Genomic DNA, 26,303 nt, shown 5'->3' on the forward strand with positions numbered 1-26,303 from the left:
AATTTTACTGTAAAAAAACATTTCCCGAACTCAATAATAACTTCGGCTCATCGGAGCCAATACATTCTAATACTGTGCGGAGCTCCTGCTCTATACAGTATTAGAACGAAGTTTTATGCGAATCGACTTTGGATGTTTCATCCGAAGTCGATTCGCTCATCCCTAGTTACAACCCTGAGGCAATGAAGGTAGTTAACATATTTTTCTGCTTTGAATTCCAGTGTTCAAGAGAGAGACTCTGGATCTGCTGACTGTAGAGGTTGGCAGGGATTCCAGCTCCTTTAGGCCTCATGCAGACGGCCGTTGTTTTGGTCCGCATCCGAGCCGCAGTTTTGGTGGCTCGGATGCGGACCCATTTACTTCAAAGGGCACTCCATGTGCTGTCCGCATCCGTTGCTCCGTTCCGTGGTCCGCCAAAAAAATATAACCTGTCCTATTCTTGTCCGTGTTTTGCGGATCCGCGGTTTGCGGACCGCAAAACACACAACGGTCGTGTGCATGAGGTCTTACACACATTTTTCCAGAGTTTTTTTTAATTCTTTTTTTCTTTGCAACAGATAAATCATGTTTTTATTTCAGCCACTTTTCAAGTCCTAACTAGAAGCCTTTAGGAAGAACACTCAGAACCTGCAGAGTTTTACAAAAATGCTACAAAAAAACGCTTTGTATGCAGTGTATTTCATATAACGGTATACTGTAATATCTGGCTGAAAATAAAAACCTTACAAATGCAGCAGACTGCAAAAAAAAAAAAAACCAAGCCTAAGGGTGCAGCCATACGGGGTAGATTTATTGTGCATTTTGATGCAGACTTGGGTCTCACGCCCACAAATGCAAGGGCTCCGTGCCCGTATTGAGAACGCAAACAGCGGGTCTGCAAAATACGGGCACTTGCCGTGTGCACTCCGTGCTGCAAATGTGGACCCGCTGACTTGAATGGGTGCGCGATCCGTAAGATATGGATCCTCCCCTGATGTCAGAGTTAGGATCTAGTGATTTTAGCTTGTTTTCTCCCAGTGACATCACTATGATGTGACTGAATTCCCAAGTCCATCGTCCCCACGTAACCTGACATTTTACTACAGGGTCACACCCATGACCCACTGCTGTAGAGGCAATGCAATGGTGCGATGAGGGCGTCGAGCTCCACTCCTATCTGTGGCCAGCCCTTCCTGGCTCCTTTCCCACTGCCTGGCCATGGAAAGGAATGGAGCTTGGGTGCAAGGGGCAGCATGGTGGCATGGGGTCAAGGGGCTCAAATCCAACCAAGGACAACATCTGCATGGAGTTTGTATGGGTTTCCTCCAGGTTCTCCGGTTTCCTCCCACACTCCAAAGACATATTGATAGGGACCTTAGATTGTGAGCCCCATTGGGGACAACGTGATGCTAATGTCTGTAAAGCGCTGTGGCATATGTCAGTGTTATATAAATGCTAAATGATTGCGCCAAAGACTTAATTTGCATATTAAGAAAAAGTATCATAACTCGAGAACGGAGCCTCGGATGAAGACAGCTATGTGTCTATGCAAACAGTTTGATAGGAGGTCACTGCTGACGGATATCCTTTAAAGGGGCCACTAAACCCTGGAAACCAAGCAGAATGAAGCACAACCTGCTCTGGAAGGTCTGCCTGTCGTCCCCTCTTCAGGGACATCTGCACAAAGCAGTTAAACCGCTGTCCTGCAGGCAGTGAAGGGTCTCCTCCATCTCCAGCTGGACACGGCCTCTGTGCAGGATCAGAACTCACAGCTAGGGGGCACCCTGTAATGTCCTCTGATGGCCTATAATATCACACTGGACATGCTGGGAAATGTAGTCCCCTCCTAATATACCTCTGATAGTACATAATATCAGCCTGGACATGCTGGGAGTTGTGATCCTCTCCTCTTCTACCTCCTTCCTGTATTGTCCTCTGATATCACATAACCTCTGGGAGTTGTAGTCCTCTCACCTTTGTCTTTTTCTTTACACTTGCAGAAGCTGGAAAAACAAAGTTTAATTCATATGTAAACGATCACTCGCAAGTGCCCAGAGGCGGCGTACGCTGTGTTGGAGCCCAGGCTGCTCTGCCTTTTTTCATTGTTCCCCCGCCCCAGCCTCTGTATATGCCCGCCCTCCTATTCCCTTGCGGCATCCTTCGGTCCAGCCGAGATCCTGCGCACTGCCTCGCCCATGCGATGCCCATTGTTGGCACAGCATCGCTTTAACTACTGCGCATGCGCCAGCGCGAAACCAGTGGCAATGTGGCATTTGCCGGCGCATGCGCAGTAGTTAAAGCGATGCCGTGCCCACAATGGGCATCGTAGTGCACATGCTCAAGCCTGGCGAGGCAGAGTACAGGCGTGGGATCTCGGTCAGACCGAAGGATGACGCAAGGGACTAGGAGGGCGGGCATACACAGAGGCTGGGAAACTATGAAAAAAGACAGAGCAGCCTGGGCCCCAACACAGCGTACGCCGCCTCTGGCACTTGCGAGTGATCATTTGCATATGAATTAAACTTTGTTCTTCCAGCTTCTGCAAGTGTAAAGAAAATAACATTCATGTATAGGTGTGCTATAGGACAATGTACTTGGCCATATGGAGGTGACAGACTTAATACCCTTAATGCGCACACTTAGGCATAAATGTTTTGTTGTGTGCATTGCGTGTTTCCTATGTGTGACTGGTGTGTGCTATATATGATCTATGTATCAGTGGTGTATGTGCAGTATGTGACATATGCATCAGTGACATGTGTCCCACATCTGTCCAATGAGTGACTGGTGTGCGCTGCATTGATTCTGACTGACTTAAGTGCAGGATATCCATATATGTGTAAATTCTGCCACATGAATATTTGCCATCATACTTCATCTTTAATGTTTCTGTTATCACTGTAAGGGCTCATGAACACGAGCCGGCCTCTAGTAGAAGAGTCCTATCCTTGTCTGTAATGTGGACAATAATAGGACATGTTCGATCATTTTGCCTTGACATTCTGGGAGTTATAGTCCTCTACTTTTATACTTCTTCCCTATAATGTCCTCTCATAAGACATAACAGCCTTGGCATGCTGGGAGTTGTAGTGTTCTTCTATACTCCTCTCCCTATAATTTTCACTGTTGCTCCATAACAGCTTTAGGGCCCATCCACATGGCGGGTTTTACAGCGTAATTCTGGTGCGAGCAGCCACGCTGAAATTCTGCCGAAAACCCACTCGCAGCCGCATCTTTTCTGCCTCCCATACATGTCAGTGGACCGCAGTGCTGAGGATCGAGGAGCTGCGGCTTAAAGCTGCACCTGCTCCGAAAAGGGAGATGTCCGTTCTCGGTGTGGCTGCGGCTTTAGGTGTCACTCCGCGATCCTCAGCGCTGCCTCCCATTGAAATGAATGGGATGTGTGTCAGCTGTCTGCACCAAAATTACGCTGTAAAACCCTTGGTGTAAATGGGCCCTAACAGTAGGTTTAAAAGTGAGCCAGGATCGAGGAGGAGCCTCACGCCCCGCATGCCTCGCTATTTAGTCCGCTAGAATGACAGACACTGTAACAGAAACCGGAAGGACCCCATTATAGAAAGCCGTGTCCGTCATATTACCGATCCGGTGCTCCAGGTTTTTATTTTTATTTTATTTTTCCGTTTCTAGACCCGAATAGTTAAACCGGCAATATGCTGCAGCAAATGTCACACAAGAACATTGGAGTCTCGGCCCCCAATTTCTCTGGAAAGCTGACCGAAGAGGTGTGAGCGGCAGGTCAAGTATTTGGGAAACCCTCTTGAGGGAACACACTGGCCAAAACTGACGCAGTGGGCCTCAATTATCAAAGTCTAACAGGAAAAACGAGCCTTGTTGCCCATAGCAACCAATCACCATGCAGCTTTCATTTTTACAGAGTGGAGTGCGTTCTGTGGATCTGAAAAATAAGGCGACAGGATAACTATATATTACTTAGTGCGGGGCCTCATACATGAATCCTCTGTCTGGTGCCCTGCACTGGGCATGACCACGCTCCACTGACCAGAGGAACGGTAGACTCCACTTGTCAGCGTGCTCATACATTTCCAGGAGGAATAACAGGAAGTGCTTAATGCAAGTTCTTTCATGGTGAATACAAGTAATTACAGGTTCCTCAATTGCGCCTCGCAATGTAGTGTAACACCCCATACTCTGCTAATACTGTGTCAGGCAGGGTAGTCAAGCTGAATTTTTCTTTTTCCTGGAAAACTTATCCCAAAAACACAGCCAACATTTTTTTACGGACAAATTAGAAAACCATAATGAATGATCAAAACTATAAATAATACATGTCTATAGCTCAATATACTGATAACTCATTCACAGCATTTAGGCCGCATTCACACATACGTGGATTTTCATGGACCAGGGTCCGTGAAAACCCATCCTGCTCAGTGCAGGAGCGCATGGCGTCATTGGTTGCTATGACGCCGTGCACTTCGTGCCGCCACTGTACAGTAATACACTCACATGATCTATACGATTGTATAGCAACCAATGACGCCGTGCGCTCCTGCACGCAGCAGGGCGGCAGGCCAAGTATGTGTGAATGCGGCCTTACTCTGAGCTGTACCACCAGCCTTAAAAATAATCACGGACACAGCACATTCTTTGTTCATGGACACAGGTAAAAAAAAGTCGCCTATTTTTACGGACTGTCCAGACATTTCTGGACGGTTGGCATCCCTGGTGCCAGGTGGTCGCCAGAAGTAAACAAAGCAAAGACATGAGCTAGCGGCACATTAGATTCAAGCCTGAGGAGGAGATAATACATGCCCACTGTGCCGTACTATAATACACTTATGCTGTAAAAGCCGTTACCGCACTGCGCAGGCGCCCTCCACTCCCCTTTACATCAAGTACTCAGGATATTCTGTGTGAAAATGAGTTTCAGTCAAATTCCCATAACTTTTTAACAATGAATAAAACCAAGTTGACACCATTGCTTCACTGCCGGAAAACATGTCCGCCTGCTAGTTATTACTCTCAGGATTGATTGCTGTTGGCTGCTTCTTAAGGGCTTGTTCACACGAACGTATGTGTTCCGTTTCCGTATTGCGGACCGCATATGCGGATCCACAATACACGGACACCGTTCCGTGTGAATTCCGCATCACGGATGCGGACTCCTTCACTTCAATAGGTCCGCAAATCCAGAGATGCGGAACGGAAGCACTACGGAGTGCTTCCATGGGGTTCCGTTCCGTACTTTCCTTCTGCAAAAAGATAGAACTTGCTCTATCTTTTTGCTGAACGGAAGGATGCGGACCCATTCAAGTTGGATCTGGATCTGTCCCGGAGCCTGCACGAACGTTCTTCCGTGCATTGGGCACCGCAAATTGCGGTGCCCAATGTACGGAACGGAACAGATACGTTCGTGTGAACAAGCCCTAACCCTGCTGAATCAAGAGACAACTATGATCAGTGCAGTCTCATCCGAGGCTCCCCCATGCTTTACACTGCAGCATCACCCGTGGAATTGGATGATGTGTACAAGCACAACTCATCTGAACAACTGAACGATCATAAAGTGAAAGCGGCTGACTCAGACATTTTACAGCATGATAGCTGGAGGCTTGCACAGGAAACATTGCACGCTTTTCATATTAAAGGGGCGGTCACCCTCCACTCTGGGGTCTGTGATCCTGGAATGTTAGTTTCAGCTCCGGCACTTCTGTTATTTTCGCCGTTCTGCTCCTATACTGTTGATGTGAGCACAGTCTTATAAAATCTCACCACATTGGGGGGGATTTATCACAGACCAGCGTTCTATGGGGGTCTACGACATCCCCTATGCTTCCGGAAGATGCACCTAACGTATGGCGAGGCGCCGGCCTCATCGTATATAAGGTGCATCCTCCGGCAGTCCGTGCGCCTAGACTGAAATCTACGCCAGCTCCGAGCTGCCAGAAAACGTAGACAGAAGTGCCGCACCTGTTTACATTCCAAGGGACAGGCTTTGTCTTCACACAGCTGAGAGTTTGTCACAATTGTTTCCAGTCATCACACTCCTCTGTGAGATAAACACTCTGGACTAAAGGCTGATACACTGCAACAAACCCTCAGAAAAGGGCAAAGATTTGAACTGCACATGTATTTAGGCACAGCAAGGAAGACACATATAGGGTCTGCCAGGCTGCCCCCGCTATATGGTGCCAGAATATCTGGCAGATTGGATTTTACCAACCTCCCCAGAAGATAAGCGGCGCCAGTATTTAAATAACAGCAACAGATCATGTCGATGAAAGCATCAGCAATTCTGGCCTGTAGATCCCAACACTGTCTATAGGATCATATACACACTGTAATATAATAGGTGCGGTTGCAGTGCATGCTGGGCTCATCAGTCATATCACCCTTCCTCAGTGACCTGCTCTCATACAGGGAGATATGAATACGAGTAGTATTACAGGATTAGAAGAAAAAAACTAAGTAAGCGCCGCATATCAATAAACCGCAGCATTGTGTTCTGTCATCCCGGCTTCCACCCACCTGCCGCACACAGTAGCTGATCCGGGACCTGTCACCGTGGACACGAACTGTCCTCCTCCTGGACCGAAACCATCAATGAACCGCAAAACTTGTCCCGGAGTCGGAACTTCTGGAAAGTGCACTGCGCATGCGCGAATAGTCTGGACTCTGACGTCAGTGGGAGGGGCTCCTCACTAGCGACTAGGGTGTGGTGGTGGCACTACAACGTCCAGCATGCTACTGTAACTGCTGGAGGGCCACAGAGAGCTCTTACTGAAAGAGTAGACTGCCTCCCGGGACAGGGCAGCCATGGTCGAGAAATTCCAGCTTTCTATGAGCTAGAGCCTGTCCCATAAACATCAGCACAAGTGCCAGCCAGACATTGTCCCAGGGCAGGCCGGAGTGCCCCCATTAACAGCACCAGTACTTCCATCAGAACCGCTGCCATAAACTGCCAATCTGACCAGTCACATTAACCCTTAGGCTACCAGAGTTTTTTTTTGTTTTCATTTTTCTCCCCTATTTTCCTTGAGCCATAACCTTTTTTTATATTTGCGGTCACATAGCTGTCTGAGGGCTTATTTTTTGCGGGACAGGTTGTACATTCTAATGCCACCATTAATTATGGCATAACATGTAGTGGGAAGCGGTAACAAAATTCCAAATGGGGTAGAATTGGAAAAAAAATTAAATTCCTCCACCGTTTTACGGGTTTTGTTCCCACGGCATTTCGTTTATGGCAAAACTGACCCATGCCCTTCATTCTCTGGGTCAGTACGATTACAATGATACCCCATATGTGTAGATTTTTAAATAGTGTAAAAATAAATTTAAACTTTGATTAAAACATTTTATTTTTTATATCACCATATTCTGACCCCCATAACTTTTTTAGACTTATGTCTACTGAGCTGTTTAGGGGCTCATGTTTTGCGGAACAATCTGTAGTTTTGTATTGATACTATTTTGGAGTGTGCGTGACTTTTTAATCACATTTTATTTCATTTTTTTGGGTAGAGAAGCAATAAAAAAAATTGTAAATTGGCCATTTTGACCCTTTTTTTCCGTTACGCAATTCGCCATATTGGAACTTTTTTTATATTTTAATAGTATGGGCGTTTTCGGTCACGATGATAATCACGATGTTTCTATTTTTTGTTATTTAGGTATTTATTTTTTTAATTATACGGAAAGAGGGGTGATTAAAACTTTTTTATATTTTTTTAAAAAATGTGGTGATTTTGAAGCTCATATATGAGCCTATAAATATTTTTTTATTTTTTATTTTGTTCTATCAGGGATTCTGTCACCTCGTTTAAGTGTTCATGCTGCAATTCTTATTTTGGCCACCAGATGGCAGGCCAGGATAAGAAATGAGCAACTTCTAGTTTAAAAGGATTCTTGTTACCTCGTTTTAGCCTATAGAGCTGCGGACATGCACGGCTAGATCGCCGCTAGCATGTCTACAATATACCTGTCCCATAGCGCTGTGTGCTTTTATTGTGTTTAAAAAATGATTTTATAGATGTGTAAATGAGCCTGGTAAGGAGCCCAAGGGGCTGTACTAACCTTCTTGGAGCCCAGCACCGCCTGCGTCCTCCGAATCTCCTCCTTGCTCAGTTAGATCGCCGTAATCTACAGCCCCTTGGGCTCCTTACCAGGCTCCTTTACATATCTATAAAATCATTTTTTAAACACAATAAAAGCAAACAGTGCTATGGGACAGGTATATTGCGGACATGCTAGCGGTGATCTAGCCGTGCATGTCCGCAGTTCTATAGGCTAAAACGAGGTGACAGAATCCCTTTAAATTAGAAGTTGCTCATTTCCTATCCTGGCCTGCCATCTGGTGACCAAAATAGGAATTGCAGCATGAACACAAAGCATTGTCAGCGAGGCTTACAGTGTTCAGCGCAACTACCGATGCCCACATTGGCCGCATGGGGCATCGGTAGGAAGCCTGGAAGTGTGAGCTTTTTGCGCATTTAGATGCCGTGATCTCGCTTGATCACGGCATCTAAAGCCTTCAATTACTGCGATTGACATTATTGCCGGTCAAGGTAATTAGCCGCAGGTCTCTGCTGTATGAAACAGCAGAGACTTGCCGGCCATGGCACCCGCTGTATGTATGAGCGGGCGCCACGTTTACACATCGCTCCAGCACTGTACATGTACGGCGCTGGTAGCTAACGGGTTAAAATTGGAAAAACACTAAAAAAAATTCACTTTTTTATAGCTCATGGACACGACCCTATTTTATTTCCGTGTCCGTTCCGTTTCTTTCACTTCAATGGATCTGCAAAAAAATGGAAATGAAATTGGTCCAATGGATGTGCAAAGAACGGACGACACACAGATGTCATCCTTTTTCTTTTTTTGCAGATGCGTGTTTTGCGGACTGCAAAATACATACGGTTGTGTGCAGGAGCCTTTATCGTTTTTTTTTTTTTTTTTTTTTTTTGTGTCTGCAGTAAATCTTGTTGCCGCACAACTCAGGGGACACTTGCATTTTTAACCCCTTAGTGACATCATTATTTTTAACCTTAAAGAGGACCTTTCATCGGTCCAAACATTGTAAGATAACTATCAGGCTGTGTAGAGCGGCGCCCCGGGATCTCACGGTACTTAGTATTATTCCGGGGCGCTGCTCCGTTCTCCCGCTATGTCCCCCGATATTTTCGCTGACTTGGTAACACTGGGAGGAGCCTGCCCTTTTTCTCCTAGGCGTCTCCTTCTCCCAGGCTGTAGTGCTGTCCAACCGCAGCACAGAGGAGGTTTTTTCTCCCAGGCTGTGAGCTCTGCACTGCGATTGTACAGCGCTAAAGCCTGGGAGAAGAAACGGCCAGGAGAAAAAGGGCAGGCTCCTCCCAGTGTTACCAAGTCAGTGAAAATACTGGGGGACATAGCGGGAGAATGGAGCGGCACCCCAAAATAATAGTAAGTGCAGTGAGATCCCGGGGGCGCCGCTATACATAGCCTGATAGTTATCTTACAATGTTTGGACCGATGAAAGGTCCTCTTTAAGGACCAATAATATTTTCCCCGTTTGTGTTCCAGCAGTTATAACTTTTAGATTTTTTCTTTATAAATTCTTAGGGATTAGTTGCAGATTTTTTAGGAACCGTTTTGGGGTAGATATAGTATAGTAAATAACCTTTATTTTTAGAGAGAAAGATGAAAAAAAAACAGCAATTTTAACATTATTTTGTAGAATTTATTTACGGAGTTCACTATGTGATAAAAACAACAACTTTATTATGTGGGTTACTACAATGATGATAATTAGAGATGAGCGAATCAAAACTGAATTTGATTTGCAACGAATGCAAATTTCCTAGCACTTCGTGTTAACGAATCACAATTTTTCCTAAAATGCTGGCTAAAATGGCGGGTACACGTGTGAGGACATGGGGCAAGGGACTTTGGGAAGGTGGGATCACCCATAATGCCATGCATGCAGCCAGCCAGCCAGCCCTGTGGTGTCACAGCCCTATAAATACGGTGGCCATCTTGGATTCAGACATTTTCCAGCGTTCTGAGTTTTCCTTGTGAAAAAAAAAGTGATTTATAAGTACAGGGAAACATACTTATAATTGCAGGGAAACTATAGGAAGGAATCATTTCATAGCATCTTAGTGCAGGGAGAGACGACTGAAGTCGCTAGGGACAGTGCTAGAAAAACCTCATTGTGAAAAAAAAAACTATTTACAAGTGCAGGGAAACATTATTTGGGGATCCAAATAGCCATTATACAGTTCTGGCATTCCAGCAATTTGTTCTTGTTATTGGGGTGCACGTGCTATGTTGAAAAGCCTTTAGTGGCTTATATCTGTGGAAAAGAAAAATATATACGCATTTCACTTCTGCAGTTATCTGTGGTGAAAGCGATCAGTGTCCTGTTTCAATACAAAATGAAAAATATATACGCATTTCACTTCTGCAGTTATTTGTGTTGAAAGAGTTTACTGGCCTATTTCAGTACAAAAAGGAAAAAGATATATGCATTTCACTTCTGCAGTTATCTGTGGTGAAAGCGATCAGTGTCCTGTTTCAATACAAAATGAAAAATATATACGCATTTCACTTCTGCAGTTATTATTTCAGTAGAAAAACAAAATCTATTCAGCGTTCACTTTTGCAGTTATGTGGTCAAATTTTTAGTGACGTATTTCTGTAGACAAACAAAATTTATTCAGCGTTCAGCACTGCAGTTATATGTGGTAAAACCTTTTGGGACGTATTTCGGTCTAAAAACAAATTTTATTCAGCGTTCGGCGCTGCAGTTTGTGGCAGTGGAGCTGCCAGAGGGCCACATGACAGCTAATGAAAGGGTGTATCTCACCCAGAGGAGACTGGGTGAGTACAGAAAAGTCCCGGCAAACCATGGAGAGGGGGTGTTGTTTGCACAAGGAGTGTGTCACCAATGGGGCCCGGCTTTGGTGGAATAAAGGCCCTAGATATAGGTGGCCACTAAGTTAGTTGGTGGACACCAAGCTACTTAGCTTAGCTGGCTCCAGCTAGTCCAGGGAAGGCTTTTACTGGGAACAGGCAATGTGTTGGGTGGGTGCCTGTTCCCCATGCTCCACTCCGGGATTTAAAAATATGCCCATGTCCAGGGATGCTATTGAATCCTGTTGCTGGACTTTGGTGGGGTTCTCAGTCTGAGGAAGGAGCAGGCTGTGCTAAAGCCTGTGGGAGTCGGGACCCTCTGACCCTGTGTGGGGTAAGCACTGCGGTGTTTTGGGGAGCTGGGTGGTAGACCCGGATCCTGCTAGAGAGGGACTATACTGTTTAGTCAGTGGCCAGATGGCTGAGGATTTGTTTTGATTTATGTTTTGGTTGCTGTTTGTGCATGAAGACTGCCAAATAAATGCACTGTTTGGACACTAAAGCCTTTGTCTGGAAGAAGTCTGTGAGAATGACCCCCGAATAAAAAGACGATCCCTTACAAGTTATATGTGGTAAAACCTTTTGTGACGTATTTCGTTCGAAAAACTAAATTTATTGAGCATTCAGCGCTGCTGTTATATGTGGTAAAGTCTTTATTGACGTATTTCGGTCAAAAACTAAATTTGTTCAGTGCTGCAGTTATATGTGGCAAAGTGTTTATTGACGTATTTCGGTCAAAAAACTAAATTTATTCAGCGTTCAGCGCTGCAGTTATATGTGGTAGAACCTTTTGGGACGTATTTCTATTGAAAAACTAATTTTATTCAGCGCTGTAGTTATATGCGGTAAAATCTTTAGTGACGTATTTCGGTCGAAAAACAAAATTTATTCAGTCTTCACTGTTGCCATTATATGTGGTAAAATCTTTAGTGACATATTTTGGTCGAAAAACTAAATTTATTCAGCATTCAGTGCTGTCGTTATATGCGGTAAAATCTTTAGTGACGTATTTCGGTCGAAAAACTAAATTTATTTAGTAGTATAGACAAACCGCTCACTCCCCTTACAATTCTGGATTGGGTGCTCTAGTCTCAAATTGATTCACTCAAATCAACAAAGGCGTAATAGAAAATATATATTATGAGACTGGCACTCCCTCGCATGGAAATAGAGCAATGATAGTAGTGTTACTACACAATATTTAATTTGGCACAATATGTTAAAATACAACGTTACAATACAATGTTACAATACTTAACAGTCGCTGCAGCAGACACACAATGACCATATCATTCCCTAAAAATGCCTAAAATCTAAAACTTCAATAAAAACTCAAAAAAAGTCCAAAAAGAAGGGGACCATACACCCTGGATGTGCAAAAATATCGCAAGCCAAAAGTGTCAGTCTATTTCTTATAATAGTATTGGCATTTCTTTCTTATATGCAATATAACATGAAAATCCATGCAAGGCACTTTTTCAAATATTCGGAATTGTCCGATATAAATAATCGATAAAGTATCCGATCGGACACAAAGTTTTTACTCACAGGTGAATGTCGATTATCCTGCAGTCCCAATATTCGATCCTTTTGATTTTTACTCACGGTATTTGTTCATATTCCCGTGGTTCTCAATGTTTAGCGTCCCACCTGGTTCATTCGTCACTGGTCTCTCTCGATCGTTATCCACAAATCTCGAATCTGGTCATACGATCAGGGTGTGATATCGCGAGAGGTAAACTTATACTTGTACTGACCAGTTTGAATGGCTAAAATTTCGGATCTTTGTCTTTGGAGCACTCCGATTGTTTTATCTGTATCCAGATATTAATAAACTAACTTCCAGTGGGGGTCTCTTGTTGGGGATGTCTTTGAAAAGCACCAAACGCGTTTCGGGGATCTCCTTTCCCCTTCCTCAGTGGTGACATCCCAACTTCCTATGATTCCTTTTATATCCCTTTCAAGATGCATGTAAGATCAGATCTGGAGTGAAGGATCTGATCTGGAATACCAAAATCTGGTCTGGAACCAAAAAACGCATATGTGGTTTCCATGCGTTTTTTTTGGGGGAAGATGCGTTTTTTGCAGTATAATGTGCCCCATGGTCTAATTAGTCTAATCTATAAAGGAAATAGTCCAGAAAGATTGCTATATGGTCAATTCATAACAAAATATATCAATATGTGGATATCCTGTAACAAAGATCAATTCTAAGTGCTATACTGTGGATATTAGTTTCAATTGCGTCAATATTTATACATGAATCACATTACATAAATGTAAAACATACAAGTGAAATAATACATATAATATACTAATAAATATAATGAATACAAAAGTGACAGTGCATTTATTCAAGTGTCTGTTCTGTGTTAAATGGTGGGTAGGCCCATCACAGAGGAGGGGTCGCAGTGCTGAAAAATAGCCAGACATGCGACCCCCTCATCTGACGAGGGTCACACCCACCGTTAGATTCTTACAGGAATCCAAAAATCTCCAGGTCTGCATTGAGACCTTTCGGAATAAGGCTTCCAAATTCATAAATTTTCCTTGACTCTGCTCTGGACATGGTCTCTACATGTTTCCCTCCTTGCCAATTTTTATCAATCCTTTCCAGAGCAGTGAATGTTAGCCCCCTATAGTCTTTATTATGGGCCTCCTTAAAATGTCTAGAGAGAGAATGTTTCATATATCCGTTTTTTATATTTGTCAAATGTTCCGAAATCCTTGTTTTCAGAGCTTTTTTGGTCCGGCCTATATACTGTTTTCGGCATGGACATTGTATCAAATAAATTACACTGGTAGAATCGCATGTAAGAAAATATTTGATTTCTACCGAAAACGAGTTCTGAGTTGAGGTGACCTGAGTTGTTGTTTTTGGAAATGTCGTGTTTTTACACCCACGACATTTACCACACCTATAGAAACCCTTGAGTCCAATCCAATTGTGCATTATACTTGGTTTTTTATCTTTATGTTTAATTGATGGGGCTATTTTGATCCCTAAATTGGGTGCCCTAGTATACGTTATTTGAGGTACCACAGGTACCAATGGACCCAAGAGTTTATCTTGTAAGATATGATGCCAATGCATTTTAATGATTGACCCTATTTGTCTGTGTTGGATGGAATAAGGTAAGATCAATCTAAAATTCGCATTATTAGGTGTAGTTTGTTGTATTTTTGGTAAAAAACGTTCCTCTAGGTATATTTATTTTCTCAAGTGCTTCCTCTATGGTTTCGGATGGGTATTCTCTCTCTAAAAAAATTTCTTTCATAGTTGACGCCTCCGTTTCGAATTGTGAGTTCTCCGTGCAATTTCGTTTTAGACGCCGAAATTGGCCAAAGGGGACATTTAGAAGCCAATTCGGTAAATGACAGCTCGAATATAGAATAAAACCATTCCTCGCTATCTGCTCTTGAAACGTGCTACAAATGTATTTTTTATCTTTCTGGGTAATCAAAAGATCTAAATATTCTATTTCCTTTTTATTCTCATTCGATGTGAACACTAAATTATAATCATTTTGATTCAATCCGGCTATGAATGCTACGAGTTCTTCCTCTTTTTTCCTTTCCATATCAGTAGCACGTCATCAATGTACCTTTGCCAGAGCACCAGGCTGCCCCCACGCTGTGGATCAATGTATTGCTGCTCCCAATGTGCAAGGAACATTGAAGTTTTAGATTTTAGGGATTGATATTGTCATTGTGTGTCTGCTGCAGCGACTGTTAAGTATTTTAACATTGTATTGTAACGTTGTATTTTAACATTGTGCCAAATTAAATATTGTGTAGTAACACTACTATCATTGCTCTATTTCCATGCGAGGGAGTGCCAGTCTCATAATATATATTTTCTATTACGCCTTTGTTGATTTGAGTGAATCAATTTGAGACTAGAGCACCCAATCCAGAATTGTAAGGGGAGTGAGCAGTTTGTCTATACTACTTTTTCCATTTGTTATCACTCACTGGGACAAACTCAGCTCCTCCACTTACAAAACATGGACGTATGGATCTATATAGAGAATAAGAAACAGAAAGCAGAATCTTATCTATTTGATACATCAGAAACATTGAGCATGTCTCAAATAGATAATAGATCAACCTCAAACATTTAGAGAACTAGAAAGTATTGCACTTAAACAACTAAGACAACACTGGGAAATTAGGTCATTGAAACAATATTTAGAACAGGATAAAATTCCAAAAGGTTTGCATTTAGTGAAAACACCTGCCCAGGACCTTTGGGGAGAGGAATTCAATCAGGAATGGGACAACCTCCTCAACATGCAATCAAGGGCGTTAGTAGAACTCATTATAAAGAGAAGGTCTCAGATTCTAATAGGTCTGACAGAGAAAATGACCCAAATAAAATTAGAAGTGGACCAATTATCAAAGAATGAATACGTTGATATTTGGCAGGATAGGATTTGTAAGAGCTTAGACAAAGCCAAACAAGAAATTATACACAGAAAAAGCAAAAAATATAGAAACGCCCCAAGACAGCATATATATGATCCCCATGAGAGGGAGCCAAATAGATTAGAAGGGAGTGATCAGACTAATAATAGTATGACTGATCAAACCAGATTCAATATACCAGTTAAAAACAGATATGAAAGTCTAGTACAACAACCTTTTTTAGATGGGACTCCACCACACCATTCACCACGAATAAGACACCGACAGTCACAAACCCCAGAACACGACAGAAGACCACAAACAAACATCACAAACGCACCATTACAACTTGAGACCAAACAAAACACAACAGGGATTAGAAAAAAGACAGTATGCACAAAGACCACCTCACATACAGAGACACCAAGAACCGGAAATTTACCCGGGACCATACAAACAAAGGAAGAGGGACAATTCACATTACCAGGAACACCAAGAAACCCCAAAAAGACACGGAGAGGGAGAAAGAAGACCCAGAGAACACAGGAGATAATCCCAGAGGTAGTAGAGAATAGTAGCATTATGAACCTGAGTGAAATCACTCACTCAGGCGCAAATGTCACTCCTAAATAAAGGTTTAAAATTCGCACCTACGGGTAAGCTAGACAAATTTAACATGTATATTGGAATACAAAAATTCATAAAAAATATGTCTTAAAAAATATTTTTTAAAAAATCATATAACCACTGAAACTCATAAAGATGAGAATTTCCTACATACAAACCTTAGGAATAAATCCAGGTATTTTCCCAGGAATTAAATAGGACCAGAAATAGCTAGTTTTCAGAAAAATGTTGAAGCAGATCTGAGAAGAGTGAAAGAGAAAAAAAGAGGTTACCACAATTTAACAAATAAAGAAATAATGGCAAAGAGCTCCAAAAAAAAAAGAACAAATCACTGTTCGTCCCGCCGATAAAGGCGGAGCCATTGTGATTTTAAATACAAATAAATACAATGACGAATGTTTTAAACAATTATTAGATACAACCACTTCTAAGAAATTAGAAGTGGATCCAACTGCGGAATACAATAAAGAATTAGGAGAATATTGTAATAGAGGCCTGGAAGTGGGGATTTTATCTAAGCAAGAATTTGATTTTATAATGGGAACACCAGGGAGACTCCCTGTATTCTATTGTTTGCCTAAGGTACACAAGAACCCAGTGGACCCTCCAGGCCGTCCCATAGTATCGGGGATTGGGTCCCTGATGTCCAACTTGTCCAAATATTTGGATACGTGGTTACAACCACTAGTCAAAGATATGAGATCATATCTAAAGGATACGACACAAGTGATCCAAATGTTGGAGAAGTTGGAAGTAAACCCCGATTGGATAATGGCAACTTTAGACATACAATCATTATATACCATAATAGATCACGGTCAAGGGATCTCCGCTTTAAAAACTAGACTGGCATCTAAGGATAATTTTAAACTGCAACAAATTGATTTTATAGTAGAAGGGGTGAAACATATCCTTGAACACAATTATTGTTATTTTAAAGGTCATCATTACCTACAAGTAAAATGTACCGCCATGGGCACCAGGTTTGCCCCCAGCTATGCAAATCTGTTCCTTGCACATTGGGAGCAGCAATACATTGATCCACAGCGTGGGGGCAGCCTGGTGCTTTGGCAAAGGTACATTGATGACGTGCTACTGATATGGAAAGGAAAAGAGGAAGAACTCGTAGCATTCATAGCCGGATTAAATCAAAATAATTATAATTTCGTTTTCACATCCATGGCCGGTGCAAGGATTTTTGCCGCCCTAGGCAAGATAAAAATTGACGCCCCCCCCTTATCAGATGATCTGCCCATATCATGACATCACATATGTTCCACCCCTTTCTCAGCTTTTAAATTAAAAGAACTGCTATGTTTCCCTTAGGGTTAATCCAGCTTCTTGTAGCTGTCTCTTTTTGCGGAACGGAATTGCAGACCCATACATTTCTATGGGATCCGCAATTCCGATCCTGAAAAAAATAGAACATGTCCTATTCTTGTCCGCAATAGCAGACAAGAATAGGCATATTCTCTTAGTGCCCGCAAAATGCGGAACGCACATTGCCACTGTCCGTGTTTTGTGGATCCGCAAAACACACATGGATGTGTGAATGGACCCTAAATGTGAGGTAAATTAGTTTCCAATGTAGTATTAATAACTAAACAATTACAGATCATTGCCGGTAGCTGCCTTAAATAGGGAGCTAATCGCCTGAGCGCTGACATCACCGGGGGGCGTAGCTCAGGTGTGTCATCAGGGGGCATGGCCAAAGCAGGGCTGTCAAGAGGGAGCATGGCCTACACGGCGTTGAGAGGGGGCATGGCCTAAACACAGTCACCAAGGGGCTTGGCATGACAGCGCGTCTTGCACAGTGCTGCAGTGTCCGAGCCCCAGACTGCAGCGCTGGAGCTCGGACAGGCAAGTTGGTGACTATCACTATATTCAAAATTTTTGTGAATTCTCGAAGTGCCGATATTTGGGATTAATATTCGCGATTCGAATATTCCTGCCCAACACTATTGAACACTAGCTCCCTTATATATTACAGCGGATCACTGGGGGTTCTAATTGGTTTCCATGAAATAATCATATATAGGTCAGCGTCACACCCTCCAGGTATACCAGTTTTTTATAATACTGCTCTGGATTTGTTAAAGGGGTTTTCTGGGAGTACATTATTGATGACCTGTCCAGAGTATAAGTAATCAATATCTGATCAGTGGGTGTCTGGCTCCCGGTACCCCTGCCAATCAGCTGTTTAAAGAGTCCGTAGTACGCAGCATACCAAGTACAGCGTTGTACATTTTAGAGTGGCTATTCTTACTATTCCAGCCCAGGCCCCTTAACTTAAATAGGACTGAGCTGCAAATAGACCACTCGATGTCACTGGCCTAAGAAGAGGCTGCAGCTCTCACGGAGCTCCGTGGCCTCTTCAAACAGCTGATCAGCAGGGGTGTCGGGAGTCAGACCCCCACCGATCCGATATTGATGACCTATCCTAAGGATAGGCCATCAGTATTTAACTCCCAGAAAATATCTTAAAGCGGACTATGAAGGCACAGTGGCTGTCATAATAATGGGGACACTGTGCCTGTTACTGGTATATATAGGTGGATTGTAGGGAAAATATAGTTGGTATTAAGTTGCATAGTTGTGTAGTTGGACAGTCAATGCAATGAAATTTAGATCTGAAGTTGGCACATATGAGAATTCTTCAGCTGGGGCACTGTGGCTAGCACCATGGGGTACTGCTTCTTTAGGGCACAGTCTTTATGGCTGTCACTTATATCAGCATGGTGACTTGCCCTGTGTATATTGTAGAATGATGCATGATATGATACATAGGTGCTGTATATACAGAGGAGTTTAATAAAGACCAGTCGCTAAAACGTGGAACCTTCTGTCTGGAAGCTTCTTGAAGTTAGTATTTTCTTTATTTTGCAACTTGTGTAGAATGAAATTTGTAAATTGCTAAAAAATTCCTTAGACGCAAGAGCCGACGATGCTTCTTCCCCTTTCTGTGAAATGATGGGTTTCTTGTGTGGAACTGCTGAGTGCGCACAAATGCTCCTACGGATGGGAGAATCCAGACAAATTAAGGAAATTGTTTCCAAATGGGGAATTAACACAGTAATAAGTGATACTGTACTCAGATGTGATTTACTGTACTCAGATGTTGTGGTTTTATCAAAATGTATTGAAACGTTGTAAAACCAGGATATTCATCTGATTTGTTTCAGCAGATAACATTTATGAGATCTATGGAATGCAGAAAAGCTGCAATACTACTTTTATCCACCAGGTGGAACCGTTCCTCTCCTTAAATTTACAAGCCCACATTTATTGTTCAGTTTACACATATATGACTTTGGCAAAAGATAAAAAGATTGATTCAAAATTATGGGAAATTTTGTGGAAAAATTTGCATCATCTCCCTTCTAAACCTTGAAAACATGCAAGAAAATCAGGAAAAATGTTTTTGTGAACTACGTATGTATTCACCTGCATAGATTGGGCCAGTATGCCTCGGCACACCTTCTTCTTTTTTTTTTTTTTTTTTTTTACCATATAGAATATGGTAGTAGATTACACAATTCTATGGAGAGGGATCCAATGAGATGCTATTCACTACATATGTGTACCCAGTGGTTTAGGTTGCATCCTCTTATCTGAGGTATACCATGGGATATTCTCAGTTACCTCTGTCGACACACCATGTTCTCAGATAGTAACCGATACTGAGCTGCGCAACAGTGTCAAAAAATGGGTAATGCCACTATCAAACTGAACGGGGTGTCAAAAAAGTACCTGTTGCAATCCCTTGATTGTATACTTTCTGCATACAGCACTGCTGAATATGATGTCAAGACTGCTGAAATACACGGGGGAAGGTATCAAAATGATGAAAGAAAATTGGGAAAGTTGCCCATAACAACCAATTAGGTGACTGCTTTCATTTTTCAAAGGCCTCCCCTGACAAATGAGAGCTGGAATCTGATAGGTTGCCATGGGTAAGTGTGTCACTTTACCTTACACTGACATCTTCAAATTAGGAAAAATATAAAAATAAAAGGTGGCAGGGTGATGGTGAGGAGAGGTCGGTCCAGCATCACACCAATTTATCTTCTTGTACGCAAGTTTTCTGGGCTGGCGTAGATTTCAGTTCAGGTGCACGGACTGCGGAAGATTGTACTTGATTTGACTAAGTGTACATATCGGCATAAATTGGGCGCAGCCTCCGGAAGCGCGTGGGATTGTCATAGACCCCTGGTGTAAAATGTCTTTTTTTTTGCAAAAGCTCAGCTGTTTTCAACACTTAACACCAAGCGCATTCCAACGACCATGAGGTAGGAGCCCCTGTATCAGGGTGTGCCCTCTAATTACTGCATGGCCCCAGAGAGGAGACTGTCACTGCGATCTGTGAGCACAACAACCACCCACTGGACCACAACTACCACTCCCATCCTTCATTTACTTCTACTGGGCTTGCTGCACAGTAGCCTTAGTGACCATGATTATGTATTCTGTTGGTCGTTAAAGAGTGTATGACGGATCAGTCAGAATATCTATAGCTGACACTTGGCCGCAATGACTGGGATTGGCGACAACTCTGATCCCAGTTATTTAGCCAGGGGAGTAGCCTGACGGCCCGTGGACCCTGGTCAAAGAGTTTAGCTTGGGGCCCCATGTCCCTCAGTGCTTCGTGGCCAGGGGAAGGGAAGCAGATAGCCTTCAGGGTGCCTGAGGCAAAAATTGAAATGGCTACCCCCCAAGGCCAAATTCTTGACTTAACCCCTTCCCTCCAGCCAGAGGTGTAACTTGACCAGCATGCACTTTCAATAATACTGGTGTCTTCTTATGCAGCACAAAGGACTTTGGGGCCCCTCAGGCTCCTGGGCCCGGTAATGCGAATGCTATCTTCACCCCCCTATAGCTACGCCCAAACATTTAGCCCCTCAGATACTGCAGTCAATTGAGATACCATTATTTAAGAGTTTAACCAGAGGGATGGTACTTCATCTGTCCTCCAATAGGAGCCCCCACGGCAAAAATGCAGGGTTCCAGTTGGTTGCTATGGCAGCCTGAGACCATGTGAATACTCTCAGGCCTACCATAACAAACTGCCGGTTAAGTCCAGGCAGTAAAAATTCCATAGACTGCAAGAGTATACCCTTGCAGTCTATGGTATAGGTAATCAAACAGTTGCATGTTCAGGTCCCCCAAGTAGACTATAAATTACAGTAAAAAAAATGTAAGCATATTTAAAAAAATATACCATAAAACACAAAAATAAAGAAACTATAAAAAACATACTCGGTATCACCGCACCTAAAAATGTCCGAACTAATAAAATATATACGGTAAATATTTATCATGCACAGTGAACTCCAATTGCAAGTCATAGCTCTGGGAAGAAAAAAACAAACTCTAAAAATGAAATTTGGTCTGGTCATTAAGGTGTTTAAAACTATTTCCTGGCAGTTTTTTCTCCCTCTGCATTTTTTTTTCTTGAATCGTAGCATGCTCTGGGTGTGGTGTTTTTTTATATACTTTCCTTGTTGGTGAGGCCACTGCCCCAAAACATCTTACTGAGCATTTTAGTAGCCTTTTTTAGCACATTCTTTGGATAGGTCATCAGCATCTGATCAGTAGTGATGAGCAGCATGGGCAATATTTGTTTTCACGATATTTAGCGAATTTTTGGCCTAATATTTACGATAAATTCCAAATTCTAGAATTCGTGATCTCCAGTCATTATTTTCTTGGTTGTAAAAATCTGCAATGTAATATGCGCGTATTGCGTGCGCAATACAGATGTGGCTCACTTTTGCTACATTTTTCAAGCTGCTAGAAGGTTCCTTTCGTGATAAAAATTTGCAATTAGAATATTCGCGATCAACACTACTGATCAGCGGGGTTCCAACCCCCGCAACCCCCACTGATCAGCTGTTTGAGAAGGCAGCAGCGCTCGCAGTAGCACCTTGGCCTTCTCGCTGTTTCCCACAGGCCAGTGATGTCACGACTATTACTACTGGTCTGAGTATGGCTCAGCCTCATTAAAGTGAACGAGGCTGAGCCACATCCAGACCAGTAATAATAGTCGTGACGTCACTGGCCTGTGCGAAAAGGCAAGAAGGCAGTGGCACTACTGCAAGCGCTGTTGCCTTCTCAAACAGCTAATTCAGGGTGAAGTTCCGGGAGTTTGACCCCCGGCGATCAGATGCTGATGATCTATCCCAGGCATACTCAACCTGCGGCCCTCCAGCTGTTGCAAAATTACAACTCCCAGCATGCCTGAACAGCCTACAGCTATCAGCCTACAGCAGGGCATGGTGGGAGTTGTAGTTTTGCAACAGCTGGAGGGCCGCAGATTGAGCATCCATAATCTATCCAAAGGATAGATAATCAGTAATCAAAAGGTACAGAACCCCTTTAAGATTTTACATAGACTTTCATGCAACATCTGTTATTTCCATTTTTTGTCTAAGGATTCGTCCACATTTCTGTTTTTTACTCTCGCGTGCTCTCTGCATTTTCTATTGACAGCACATGTACCCATTGATTTGAATGTGTCTGTTCACACATCAGTATTTTTGTACTGACCATGGGTGGGTAAAAAAATCACGGAGACATGCACTACTTTGGTCCATAATGTGGACCAAACACGCCCACTGAAGTATATGGGTCTGCATTGCATCCTTGGTGCATCTATTTTTCACTGAAGACTGATAAGATATGCTCTGGAAATTAATTTTCAGCTGAGAAACGTCCATGGATTACAGATGACACAGGCAAGATAAAAGTGGACACACGGACCAAACACTGTTCCTTCACGGACATCTTAACGGATGAAACAAGAACGCTTTTTTCACGGACTTGAAAATGACCCAATTATGTGAACAAGGTCTAAAGCAAAAAAATATATAAAAAATGACAACAAAAAATGCACCAAAAAGTGCAAAACCCCTTAAAGCCAGAAAAACCTGTATGACATTAGTCATAGACGTGTACAGTAGGGAAAATACGGTAAGTATTTGATACACTGGCAATCTTGCAAGTTTTCCCACCTACAAAGAATGAAGAGGTCTGTAATTTTTATCGTAAGTGCACTTCAACTGTGAGAGACAGAATCTAAAAAATAATCCAGAAAATCACATTGTATGATTTTTAAATAATTCATTTGCATTTTATTGCATGAAATAATTATTTGATTACCTACCAATCAGCAAGAATTCTGGCTCTCACAGGCCTGTTAGTTTTCTTTAAGAAGCCCTCCTACTCTGCACTACATGTTACCTGTATTAATTGCACCTGTTTGAACTCATTACCTGTATAATAGACAACTGTCCACACAATCAATCACTACCATCCTCTCCACCATGGCCAAGACCAAAGAGCTGTCTAAGGACACTAGGGACAAAATTGTAGACCTGCACATGGCTGGGATGGGCTACATTACAAATGGCAAGCAGCTTGGTGAGAAGGCAACAACTGTTGGTGCAATTATCAGAAAATGGAGGAAGAAACACAAGATGACTGTCAATCTTCCTCGGTCTGGGGCTCCAGGCAAGATCTCGCCTTGTGGGGTAAGGATGATTCTGAGAAAGGTCAGAAATCAGCCAATAACTACATGGGAGGACCTGGTCAATAACCTGAAAAGAACTGGGACCACAGTCTCAAAGATTACCGTTAGTAACACACTGCGCCATCATGGATTAAAATCCTGCAGAACAAGGTCCCCCTGCTCACACAACCACATCTCCAGGCCCTTTTGAAGTTCACCAATGACCATCTAGATCAGGGGTGCACAACCTATTTTGGTCTGAGGGCCGCATTGTCGCATTGTTCTGTCTCCTGGGGCCACAAAAAAAAATTTTGCTGCTTAAACGGTAAAAGTTTACTGCATGAAAACTATAACTTGTTTTGCATCATTAATATTTAGTATGCATTCATATAGCAATACCACACAGGGGCAGATGGAGCAGTTGATTATGAACGGTTCCTTCCCAATAACTGCCTGCTCATCAGTTGAGGTGAAGAGCTTCATTTACATTGCTACTACCATCTCTCATCCTCATACAGATTCATTGTTTCTGGACAGCAGAGCTTTGTTCACAGATTTAATGTGCTGCACGACAGATCAATTCACCCAATTGGCAGCACACTTACATAGGCCGATTATCAGGAACAAGCATTCATAGTAACATTGGTACCTGATAACCTACAATCAGGCTGTGTAAACCCGCCATTGGATTGCCAATTAATTCATACTACAATTTTCATGCACCACTGCATGTTTTGAATGGCACAGAGGCCTACTAAAAAGCCATGAAAAATATGAGAAAATTCCTCATAACAGGATTGGGAGTACAAATATATGCTGTGTAAGGCCTCTTTCACACTTGCGTTGTTGGGATCCGGCATGCACTTCCGTTGCCGGAGGTGCCTGCCGGATCCGTAACAACGCAAGTGTACTGAAAGCATTTGAAGACGGAACCGTCTTCCAAATGCTTTCAGTGTTACTATGGCACCCAGGACGCTATTAAAGTCCTGGTTGCCATAGTAGGAGCGGGGAGCAGGGGAGCGGTATACTTACAGTCCGTGCGGCTCCCCGGGCGCTCCAGAATGACGTCAGAGCGCCCCATGCGCATGGATGACGTGATCCATGTGATCACGTGATCCATGCGCTTGGGGCGCCCTGACGTCACTCTGGAGCGCCCGGGGAGCCGCACGGACGGTAAGTATGCTGCTCCCCTGCTCCCCGCTACACTTACCATGGCTGTCAGGACTTTAGCGTCCCGGCAGCCATGGTAACTATTCAGAAAAAGCTAAACGTCGGGTCCGGCAATGCGCCGAAACGACGTTTAGCTTAAGGCCGGATCCGGATCAATGCCTTTCAATGGGCATTGATCCCGGATCCGGCCTTGCGGCAAGTCTTCAGGATTTTTGGCCGGAGCAAAAAGCGCAGCATGCTGCGGTATTTTCTCCGGCCAAAAAACGTTCCGTACCGGAACTGAAGACATCCTGATGCATCCTGAACGGATTACTCTCCATTCAGAATGCATTAGGATAATCCTGATCAGTATTCTTCCGGCATAGAGTCCCGACGACGGAACTCTATGCCGGAAGACAATAACGCAAGTGTGAAAGAGCCCTTATGCAGTTTATTTATGCATCCTGCTCACAATAAACAGAACTAGGTTTACATACCAGTAACAGTTAAATAACATATACTGCACAGTACAGTACTACATAAATGTTAATTTTTAGAGATTAGTAAAATCAACTTTAGGACTGCAAATATAAAAGCAACTGGGTGTTGATTTCAGCAAATTTTTAGTTAAGAAACTCTAATAAAATAAAATTTAACATTACCATTCAATGTTGAACAAAATTGTCTGAGATACATTTTTGAGGTATTTTTCCCTGCAGAGAACTTCTACAAAATGCTGTGTTTCAAAAACATTTCCCAGTTGAAATAAAATGCATGTCCTTTATTCAAAAATTTCCATAGACTTTCAGCTAGCTTACGCAGCTGGTATTTTTTCTGCAAAAACACAGCAATGCAAGAAAACCTACAAAAATTACAACAAAAACTGTGTGAAGCCACAGTGGTGGTTTTCATAGATCCATGGACCGGTGGGAAAACTACTCGTGTAAATAAGCACATTAAAGTCAGTGGGTAAGTGTGCTGTCCATGGAGAACACAAACAGCACATGTGTGTAATTCACTGACGTGTGAAAGACGAGTTAGTGTGATTTCTGGGGTTGCATATTTTTCACAAGTTTTTGGATGTTAGGTCTCAGCTCGGTTGTGGCTAGTTGCAGAATTGACTGAAGATTCTCATTAGTAAGTCTGCTCCGAAATTTTGATTTGCTAATGTTCATAATAGAAAATGCCTGCTCGCAAGAGTATGTTGACCCAAACAGGCAGGCATAAATTTTGGATATTCATCTCCTGGCACACATTTATAAAAGTTAAGTAAATCCCCTTCCTTAAACTTGTTTTGTAGACTGTCACATGACTGAAGATCAATGAGTTCCAGTTGGAATTCTGGGGGTGCTTCATCAGGAATAACTGAAAATGGGTCTGCAAACATTTCAAAACCCTTTTTCTCATTTTTAGGCCCCTTTCACACGGGCGAGTATTCTGCGCGGATGCGAGAGTATGAACGCATTGCACCCGCACTGAATCCCGACCCATTCATTTCTATGGGGCTGTTCACATGAGCGGTGATTTTCACGCATCACTTGTGCGTTGCGTGAAAATCGCAGCATGCTCTATTTTGTGCGTTTTTCACGTAACGCAGGCCCCATAGAAATGAATGGGGTTGCGTGAAAATCGCAAGCATCCGCAAGCAAGTGCGGATGCGGTGCGATTATCGGGATGGAGACCCGATCATTATTATTTTCCCTTATAACATGGTTATAAGGGAAAATAATAGCATTCTAAATACAGAATGCATAGT

At 42.8% G+C, this 26,303-nt stretch overlaps 1 protein-coding gene across 1 annotated transcript in view; it reads right to left on the minus strand.

The window, feature by feature from the left end:
- Nucleotides 1-6,620, minus strand: part of BCL2L12 (BCL2 like 12) — a 35,007-nt gene extending 28,387 nt beyond the window's left edge. Inside the window, exon 1 of the mRNA XM_040433920.1 lies at nucleotides 6,490-6,620. The gene's annotated coding sequence lies outside the window, so the exon portion shown is untranslated. The remainder of the gene's footprint in view (nucleotides 1-6,489) is intronic.
- Nucleotides 6,621-26,303: the final 19,683 nt, after the last annotated feature.

This window comes from Bufo bufo, chromosome 1, assembly GCF_905171765.1.
Source record: "Bufo bufo chromosome 1, aBufBuf1.1, whole genome shotgun sequence".
Classification (NCBI taxonomy): Eukaryota; Metazoa; Chordata; class Amphibia; order Anura; family Bufonidae; genus Bufo; species Bufo bufo.